Raw genomic sequence first — 10105 nt, 5'->3', positions numbered from 1 at the left:
CCTGGGTAAGGCTTTCCCTCATTGCTCTCCTTCGCCTTGCTCCAGATCCCCTTCATTGCTCCCTTGCTTCCGGAATCTCCAGATCTGCTCCATTCCTCCCCCTTCAGCGAGCAATGCCGCCCCACAAGGGAAAGGTCTACGCGCTGCCGGCTTGGTATTCGCCGGCCCTGGACGCCCCCAATATGTCAGAGAAGAATCTCGCTGCTACGCACCTGATGACAATGGTGATGGGCAGCGAGATGGGGGAGAATGAACTCCGGGCTGGCTCCGCTGAGCCGGAGGCTAAGGGGAGCACCTTCTACCCCTTCTTCATGAATGCCGTCATCGCCAGCCTGGTTCCTCCCTTCTCCGAGTTCTTCTACACCGTCCTCCGCCATTACAGGTTGCAGGCCCTTCATCTCCATCCCGACTCTGTTCTCCTTTTGTGTATTTTTGCCTACTACTACAAGGCGCATGTTGGGGTGATGCCGCCCATGGCTTTGCTGCGCCACTTCTTCTCCCTCTGAATCAACGGCGAGCACACCTTGGCGTGCGCCAACTTCATTGCGTATTCCAAGGCCAATGCAATCTCGAAGACCGGGAAGAGGGCCGACAACTTTCGGAGCAAGAGGGTCATGATGGATGCCAAATGCATACACTCCCAGTTGGTGTTGCCAACGGAGCCGCCCCAGTCTGACGAGGGGTGGTCTCGCGCGAAGCTTACCGACGACCGGGCGAAGCTGGTGTTGGAGAGGATGAACACCGACTTGAAGCCGGGTAACGTGAAGGCGGCGAAGTTGACGGGGGCCACACTCCTGAGGGAGTTCTTGACGCAGCGAGTGGCCCCGCTCCAGGCGCACTCGCGCCCATTGTGGAGGCTTGGGGGTGTAGATGACAAGCTCCGTCTAAATCCGGTGGCCCTGGCTGACGACGAGCTGGCTTCAGCCCTTCGCCTCTTGGTTGGAGACGACCTGGAAGGCTTGGAGGGCGCCCCTGCCCCCCTTTTGTTCCGTGACGACTGGGAACATGTGGTGGATTCCATGCCCACCTTTGATGGGTGTGGCCTGGTGCCGACGGAGCCTCCTGTGGCCTAGGGGGTGACAGCACCGGTGGAAGTGTCTTCAGGCGACTCCCATGGGGGAGGAGAGGAAGACGAAGAAGAAGAGGAGTGCCACTCGGAGGCGACCACTAAGGGGACGGGGGGGACCTCCCGCGGTGCAGGGACAACATCCTCCACACCCTGCCGGACGATGGCGAGGCCGACGCCACGCGAGAGGAAGAGGACTCGCCCGTGATCCCAAAGAAAGGCAGGTCGGCGCTGGTCTCCCGAGGGGCTACTCCTGCCCAGGCACCGCCTGAAGCCGTCTCCAGCCCTTCTGGTGCACCCTCTTCGGCTCCTAGACATCTCGAGGTTGCACCCCAGACCAAGACGCTCTTGGGCTTTAAGCTCGGCAAGAGGTCGGTGGCCTATGCCGAGATTGACCAGTAAGTGCTCGAACTCCGTCTTGTTCTTGTTTTTCTTGCCACGATTGACGTTCTCCATCAATTGGGTAGGCCGCCACTTGCAGCGAAGAAGAAGAAGGGGGACACGGTGGTTCCGCCTGGGGCGGACTCATCTGCCGTGGCCGCACCTTTATCCATGGGAAGGGGAGGCGGCAAAGTTCGCACCTCCCCTACCCGATCGTCCTCGTGAGGCCCGGAGGAGCGCTCTGGCGGGGTGCCAGCCCCCATGGCCCTGCTGGCTCCGAAGGTGCCGACGCCTAATGCTGTTGCTGAGGTACCCAAGTCTCAGGAGCCCCCAGTCTCCCGAGCCATGGTTACGCCGCCGCCTCCTCCCACAGTGCCGCTGGTTCCGGATTCTCCTGCTTCCTCCGCCGTCTTGGACCGTTCCCTTACCGAGCTGGGCCAGCTGCGAGAAGACCTCTAGGGCGCCAACTTCCACTTGGTAGCCGGGCACCTGGAGCTGATCTCTGGCTGGGTTCACTGTGATACCTCTGTCCGAGCGGCGCTGAGTCGGGCCGCGACATCTTCTGAGGAGGAGAAGCAAGCCGCCACCCAGGCCGCAGCCACCCGCGATGCGGCACTGAAGGATGCCACGGTCACCCAGGACCGCTGCAAGGTGCTAGAGCCTGAGCTGCAGGGCTTGCGCGATGAGCAGGCCAAAGAAGTCCGCGACCGCCAGGCGAAGGAGGAGAAGATGAAGGCTCGGGAGGATGCTGTCAGGGACCACGACGCCGAGCTGACATGGCTGTCGGAGTTGCAGGCTGCTGAGCGCAGCCGGCTGGAGACGGTGGAGCAGAAGCTGAAGACGGAGAGAGCCGAGCTGGACGCCAAGGCGAAGGTCCTGGCCGAGGACCGCATGGACTTCACGCGCCTTGAGGAGAGATCTACAAGGCGCTGAAGACGCTCTACGAGGGAGGCTTGGAGAAGCTGCTGGCTGGTGCCAAGGACGGCCCCGCCCAGCTGCTTCCCTTCTTGGTCGAGGCGCTCAAGGAAGTTGTGACCAGCGTCGGCCCCATGGTTGAGGTTGAAGCTCGCGTCCTTTCTTTTGCGGCGCTGACGCGCGTCTTCAGCCACGTCTACCTTTGCGACCCTGACGCCAATCTCGATGAGCTACTGGAGCCCGTGGACGACGAGCGCTTCGCTGCTACTACTGAAGCTGTGAAGGGCCAGGTGGAAGCCTTGTTGGCAAAGTTCCGCGCCTTTGCCACTGTGCCCACGGCAGGTGCTGCTGATCCCGTGGCCTCGGGAGGTGGAGCTGGCGGGGGCGACACTATCACGGAGGCGGAGCCCCTAGCGAATGACGGTATTGCCCAAGGGTGATCTTCTCGTGGCTTCTTTCCTGTTTCAACTCCTGCAATGTGCACCATTCCTCGTGGAGGCGTTTAAACTTGCGTTTGGTATTGTGAAGACAATTATGGTTTGTAATATTTGCTCCTGGATTTGCTTCGAAATCTTGCGGTTTTCTTCCAATTTGCTTTGTGTTCTACCTCGGCAGAGCCTGGCCTCGCGCATACCTCAACCGCCGTTAGCCCCGACCGGATCACCAGGACGGGACCAAGGAGTGAAGGGCTACGTGACAAGTTAGGCTCCTGAGTCGCGATGCTCAGGAGTCCCCCTTGACGTGCAAATAGCAAATAGGGAGGGAATGTAGGGGTGGATTTGTCGTTCTACGTCGGCAGGGCCCGGTCCCGCGCATATCTCAACCGCCATTAGCCTCGCGGAACTAAGGAGTGAGGGGCTACGTGACTAGTTAGGCTCCTGAGTCGCGATGCTCAGGAGTCCCCCTTAACGTTCAAATGATCTTCATATACCTTGGTTCCGCTCGGGGAGAGGCGCGCGATGACTAGGTCCATGGGACCTGTTTGGGTGGCGTGCGTTCGGGCGTGACCCGGGCGCAGCCCCGTGTCCAGCCCCCTCGTGTGACGCTCCCGAGGGGAGGTATTGCGATGAGGCCAGACACTAAGCTCTGGGCTCCCTGAGGTTGATACGGCCGTGGGCCGCCCTCAGTTGTTTATCACCAGCGCAGAGCATAGCGCTTCCGTATGTGTACGGGCATAGCCGCTCCTCAGCAGTGTCGTCAGCCAGCACGGAGCATGGTGCTTCCACTTGTACGTGGGAGGGGGCCCCCCTCCGGGAGGAGCCCCGAGGCGTGTACAGCCCCTCCCTGACAGGTGGCTTGCACGGAAGGGCTAGACGAGGTGTATCTGGACACTCGTGAGCCAACGCGGGACTCACGAGGCCCTACCTCAAGGCGGGTTGCGCCTGATCTTGAGCCTTGGACGGCTGTGTGTTCCTGCGAGATGGTTAGATGCAAATGCTCTATGTTCAGGTCCCGACCCTCGAGCGAGCTCAGTCGTCGCTGATATGCCAAGTCGCGATGTCGTGGACAAGGCCAGGGGGTGAGGGATGGAGAGCCAGTAAGAGCACCTGAGTCACGATGCTCAGGAGCCCCCTTTTTAACGCGCAAGCGATTTGCATGAGGGAGAGGAGGCCCGTGGCAGGCGGCAGATGATAATCATAGGCAGGTTAAGCACGAAAGGCAAATCAGCTTAGATAAATGCAAGAGGGATACATGCCACTCGGTCAGGCCCGAGCGGCTTGGGGATGATGCAGTCCGAGGGGCACCCCTAGCAAGGTAAACTAAAGACTTAAGCAAAAGGGATACATGTCGCAGGGGCGGACCCATGCGTCCTGGGAATGATGCAGCCCTAAGGGCGCTCCCAGCTGAAATGAACTCGGAAGATGTCACCTGGTACCGTTGTAGAGGGGGTGTTGGAGTAGCTGAAGATGCGCGACGAAGAGGCCGATCATCACGAGGCACTAGAGCCCTGAGCCTCCGGAGGCTCTGGGGGTCCAAGCGGTTCCTCGAGGACCATCTCCATCTCCGCCTGTACCACATGATGCCTGGCCTCCTGAGCCGACAGAATGCTCCGCAGATGGTGCTGGTGGGTGACAGCCGTGTTCGGCAGGTCGAAAGGCATGCGAACATAGTTGTGCGGCGGACCCTCGCAACATCCAACGCGCGAAGGCCAGAGGCGCTCCTGAGATGCGGCTCGGTTGAGCCCTGGGACATCGATGCAGACGCGCATCCCACCATCCTCGCCTAGATGGGGAGCTACGCCAGGCGAACGACGATCACCGCGTATGACTCTTGCTTCCTGAAGCTCCTGAGTGGTCTTGGTGATGAACTCCTGAGGGTTAGGCTTTCCTTGCCCCATGCCTTCCTGAGGGAAACGTGCTGCAAAGCACACCTCCAAGTGGTGCCCGAGCGCCTCCCTCGTGATTTTGGCAAAGTTCGAGGCCCTCTAGAAGAGATCCCCCGAGCCCTGCCCGAGGAGGGCGCCAGGCGCGCCTTCCTATGCGATGGAAGGAGGCGCCCCTTGCATGGGCGCGGATCCTGATGCAACACCTCCTGAGATGCCAACCTCGTGAGGCCTTGAGCTGGGCGATGTCTTGTTCTTCTTGGGGACTGCCTCAGGAGGGTTCTCGCCTTGTTGTCCGGGTCCTCGATTGATGCAGCTTGGAAGGCGCGCTCGAGGGAGCACACTGCATCCTTGTCTTCGCAGGGAACTGTGATGATTCCGCCGCTTCCTGGCATCTTGAGGACGTTGTAGCCGTGGTGGGTCACTGCCATGAATTTGGCCAGGGCTGGATACCCGAGGATGGCATTGTAGGGCAGGCGGATGTGGGAAACGTCGAAGTCGATGAGCTGGGTGTGGTAGTTGTTGCGGTGCCCGAAAGTGACAGGGAGGCGGACCTGCCCTATCGGGGTATTGGAACCGTCGGTAACTCCCGAGAAATGCTTGGTAGGTTGAAGTTGATCATATGGCACTTGGAGGTTGTTGAACATCTCGACGGACAGAACATTGAGCCCTGCGCCGCCATCGATGAGGGTCCTGGTAACTTGCACGTTGCTGATAACTGGGGAACAAAGCATCGGGAGGACGCCAGCGGTAGCCGAACACTTGAGTTGATCTGCTGAGCTGAATGTGATGGCGCACTTGGACCACCTGAGAGGGCGCGTGGCCTTGAGCTTGGGGAGGACTACATTCACCTCGTGAGCAAACTCTTGAAGATGCGCTAAGAAGCTGGGGCCTGGGCACCGCCCAAGATGCAAGCGATAATACGTGGCTCCTGGAAGCCCCCAGCCCCCTCGTCCTAGTGGTGGTCGTCGATCCTTCTTGGCAACGGCGGTAGAGGAGGAAGGCCTGCGTTGCCCTGCGGGCGATCCTTGTGAGGCTGATCCCTCCAGGCTCCCTCGCGAGACTGGTCCTGCCAGCGATCCTCACGAGGTCGGTCACGCCACTCCTGGCGAGGGCCTCGGTCGTCCCATCGTCCTCCGCCTCGTCCTCCTCCTTGGTTGTAGCCCCAGTCATTGCGCTCGGGGCGTTGACCGAAGCGTACTTCTTGAACGGCCCTGAGCTCCTGGCACTCGTTGGTGTTGTGGGTGTGGAGGTTGTGGTAGGCGTAGAACGGTCATCTGCCCTTGGACGACTCCAGATAGTCCTTGCCATGCTTCGTGTCTGGTTCTGCTGCGAGCACGACTGCTCCTTTGCGCTTCACGTCCTTGGCCTTGGTTTTCTTCTCTTCTGGGTCAGCAACTAGGAGCTCAACAAGGGAGAGGCGTCCTTCCTCAGCTCTTGCGCACTTGGTCGCCAAGTTGAAAAGCTCCAAGGATGTGCACAGATCCTCATGGATGGCGAGCTCCTCCTTCATCTTGACATCGCGGACGCCATCAGAAAACGCTGAGATGATGGCCTTGTCCGTCACCTTGGGGATCTTGAGGCGGGCGCTATTGAAGCGCTGGATGTATTTCTGCAGGGTCTCTCCAGGCTACTGCTTGAAGCGGCGCAAGTCACCCACGCCCGGGGGGGCGGTCGTGAGTGCCCTAAAAGTTGGCGATGAAGCGGCTACGCATCTCGTCCCAGGAGGAGATCGAGCCGGGGGGAGATTTATGAGCCATGTGCGGGCACCGTCCTTGAGCGCCATGGGAAACCAGTTCGCCATGACCTTTTCGTCTCTGTTGGCCGCCTTGATGCCCAGCTCATAGAGCTGCAGGAACTCCGTGGGGTCGGCAGTACCGTCGTAGCGGGGAGGCAGGTCCGATTTGAACTTGCGGGGCCAGGCGACACCACGCAGCTCGATGGTGGAGGCTCGGCAACCTGTTGTGGCTACCGGAGTCCTTTGCAGACGCGGGGCTTGCTCTTGATGGTTCCGGCGCACCGCCGCCAGGGGCAGCACGGGGTCTTGGCGTGCTGGTGCAGGGAGCACGGGAGCACCTTCTTGGGGCTGAGGGATTTCTTGACAGCTTCTTTCTTGCCGCGCGGGCGCTGGGCGTGGTGGTTTACGCCCAGAGGCCATGCGCCTTGGAGCCAGGGCTCGTCTTGGGGCCTTGGAGCCGCGTCGCCCATGCATGACGGAGGGCGAGGCAGCAAGAGGGACATCGCGGGAGAGCCCCCTGCGGCGCTGACGAGCTCGGTGATGTGAGCGAGCCACTCCTCGTAGAGGTCGTCGACAGGGCGGTAGTGCAGGAGCTCACATGCCAGGAGCAACGCGGCCTGCGCGTCCGTGGGGGCGCGACGAGCGTGAGACGACGAACCAGCTGGGGTCAGCGACGGAGTGGCGGTGCGGCCTTCCCGCCGCACCGAGGGGTGCAGTGAAGATGCTTGCTTCTCGATCCCCGCCGGGCCGGTGGCTGCGTTGGCAGCTGGCGACAAAGAACAATGAGGAGGCCCACCGACGGGAGCCGTCTGGGTGACGCGGGCAGCGAGAGCAGCCCGGTGCTCAGCGCTATCTCAGTGAGCGTCTGCCATGGATGCGACGAAGCGATGGGACATAGATCGATGGAAAGAAGATTTCGGCGCACCCCTACCTGGCGCGCCAAGTGTCGGATATCGGGTTTCGGCAAAACCCTTAAGGTTCGAACTCTAGGGTGCACACGAAGATCTTCTCCCTACTGAAACACGCCCATAGCCTCGCCGCGATTCTAAGCTAGCACGATGAACAGCACAAGAGACGCAAGGTTTATACTGGTTCGGGCCACCGTTGTGGTGTAATACCCTAATTCAATGTGTGGTGTGGTGGATTGCCTCTTGGGCTGATGATGAACAGTATAGAGGAAGAAAAGCCTCGCGAGGAGAGGTGTTGTTGTGTGGTGTGTTTGGAGAGGAGTCGATCCGTCTCCGTTGGCTCTAGATCAGATGCCTCTAGATGAGATGATCCCTCCATCAGATGACTTCTACTATGGTGGCTAGTCCTATTTATAGAGGCCCTGGTCCTCTTCCCAAATATTGAGCGGGAAGGGAGCCAACAATGGCCATTTTAAAAGGGGACAGCTAGTACAAGCTATCCTGACTAAAGTTGGTCTTCGACTGCCAAAGGTGCTGGTGATGACGCCGTCTTGGGCTCCACAGTGACCTCCATCCTGCCATTCTGCTGGTCTCGGTCTTGTGGCACCGATATGGAAACCTTTGCCTGATGCCTCGGTACTCCATGCCTGCGCTTGCCCCCTTTTCACCAAAGAGGAAACGAGGACACTGCATGGGCTGGCGCCTACCTGGTCTCGATCGTCATGGCTTGCATCATGGGTACCTCGCGAGGTACCCCTCGCCTTGATCTCTCCGCCTCCTCGTGAGCCTGCCTGGTGAGGCCGCCCCTGAAGAGGCCTTGCATCGTCCGCCCCACGAGGCTTGGCCCCTCACGAGGGTCTTGAGTGTTTGTTGATGAAGACAGGACGTAGTGCACCACTGGTTGAGCCACGCTGCTGGCCGCAGGCAGGCAGGTCTGGGGACCCCTGTTTCTAGAACGCCGATAGGACCGACAAGGTCAACTTGGTGGGACCGATGTGCAGGGGTTAGGGTAAAACCTCAACTCAGTTTGACCGATTGCTCAAACTCGGTGGGACCGATTTTGGTAATAAGAAAACTAAGTATTGGTCAAGCAAACTCGGTGGGACCGACTGAGCAAACTCGGTGAGACCAAAATTGTTACAACAGGTCACAGAGAATTTGCAAGCCCATCTTGGTGAGACCGAGATCCCATCGGTGAGACCGAACTGATTAGGGTTGGGCAGTGGTTGTATCAGATGAAACTCGGTGGCGCCGGATAGATCAAATTGGTGGGGCCGAGTTTGACTTTTAGGTTTAGGACATACGTGGATGTGAGAAAGTGGTTGAGGGATTTAAAGCATATCACTAAGCATTTTGAGCAAGCAAGCCATTAAGCAATACCTCATCCCCTTTTAATAGTATTGGCTTTCCTATGGACTCAATGTGATCTTGGATCACTAAAATGAAAATGTAGAGTCTTGAGCTTTCTGCTAATGTTTATCTTTAGCAACTTGAAGGGGTTCCACATCCTCTTGTCCATGCCACTCAAATATTGAACTTATCTGAAACATACTAGATGAAACTATTAGTCCAACAAGAGATATGTTGAGATTAATTACCAAAATCACCCAGGGAGCACTTGTGCTTTCAATCTCCCCCTTTTTGGTAATTGATGACAACATACATCAAAAGCTTTAGATAAAGATATTGCAAAAGCAAGTAAAGCTTTGGAAAGACATGCAACATGCATCAGCTCCCCCTGCATGTATGCAATCTTGTGATGATAGATCATAAGGGTGTGAGAATGCATAAACATTATAGAGCAAGTAATGAGTTACATGTGTCTTGGCTATTGCATCAGAGCAAATGGTGTAGATACTAGAAATATACCATCATGTTCATGAGTCTCTCTTGCAAACCATATATACCTCAGCAAGAGATCTTCATGCACATGAGTGTGATGCATATACTTACCTTGTGGTCTTGAACTAGCTTTGAAGGAGATGTACCTGGGTAAACAAGGTTAGATAACACAAGAACATCTACTTGACAGAGAAAAAACAGGAGATCACAAGAATACCAAGATTGGGATGACATGTTGAGAGCGAGTACTAGGTACTTTATTTGGTTATTGACATGTCCCCAAGAATAAAGATATGCAATGAATTCCAAAGATTTTCTTCCCTTAGGTGTCTTTCTCCCCATGAATGTGACATAGGATAATGGGAGAAGATAGGGTAATAGAAAAGCAGAGTAGACAAGAAAATCAGAGCAAAATAAAATCATACCATGTCTTTCCCCTCTTGAAGACATGAGACAACTTTCCTCTTAAGAATAGGAGCATCAGGAGAAGCCTTAGGAGTGCATTCTCTCTTATGTGATAAGCTTTGAGGTGCTCTCTCTGCCCCTTTGACATCAATTTCCAAGAAGGGACTTCTGGAGCATGAGTTAAGTAGGCTTGGTCCTTGAGTCACATTACAAAGCAACATGTAATAGGATGCTGGTAGAGGATAAGTATCATTGAGTGGAGCTGGGACAAATATGCAGAATGCAAGTGAAACTATTTTTATCTCAGTATTGACACCGGTAGCACCGAGTTTCTTTTGTCTGTGACACTGAGATGGTTCAGTTCAGCTGAAGAAATCAATCCGGTGAGAACGAGTTCAATCCAGAGAGTAAGTACTTGTCACCGCAGCTCACTTAGGCAATTAAGATCTCACAAGGATATGCAAGGAATTAACTAAAGGATTTGCAATGAATTGGATGCAGAGAAATGTAGAAAAGAATAGAGAAAA

Source organism: Triticum dicoccoides, chromosome 3B (genome assembly GCF_002162155.2).
Source record: "Triticum dicoccoides isolate Atlit2015 ecotype Zavitan chromosome 3B, WEW_v2.0, whole genome shotgun sequence".
Taxonomy (NCBI): domain Eukaryota; kingdom Viridiplantae; phylum Streptophyta; class Magnoliopsida; order Poales; family Poaceae; genus Triticum; species Triticum dicoccoides.
The sequence above is the reverse complement of the archived record's forward strand: the minus strand, read 5'-3'. Positions refer to the sequence as shown.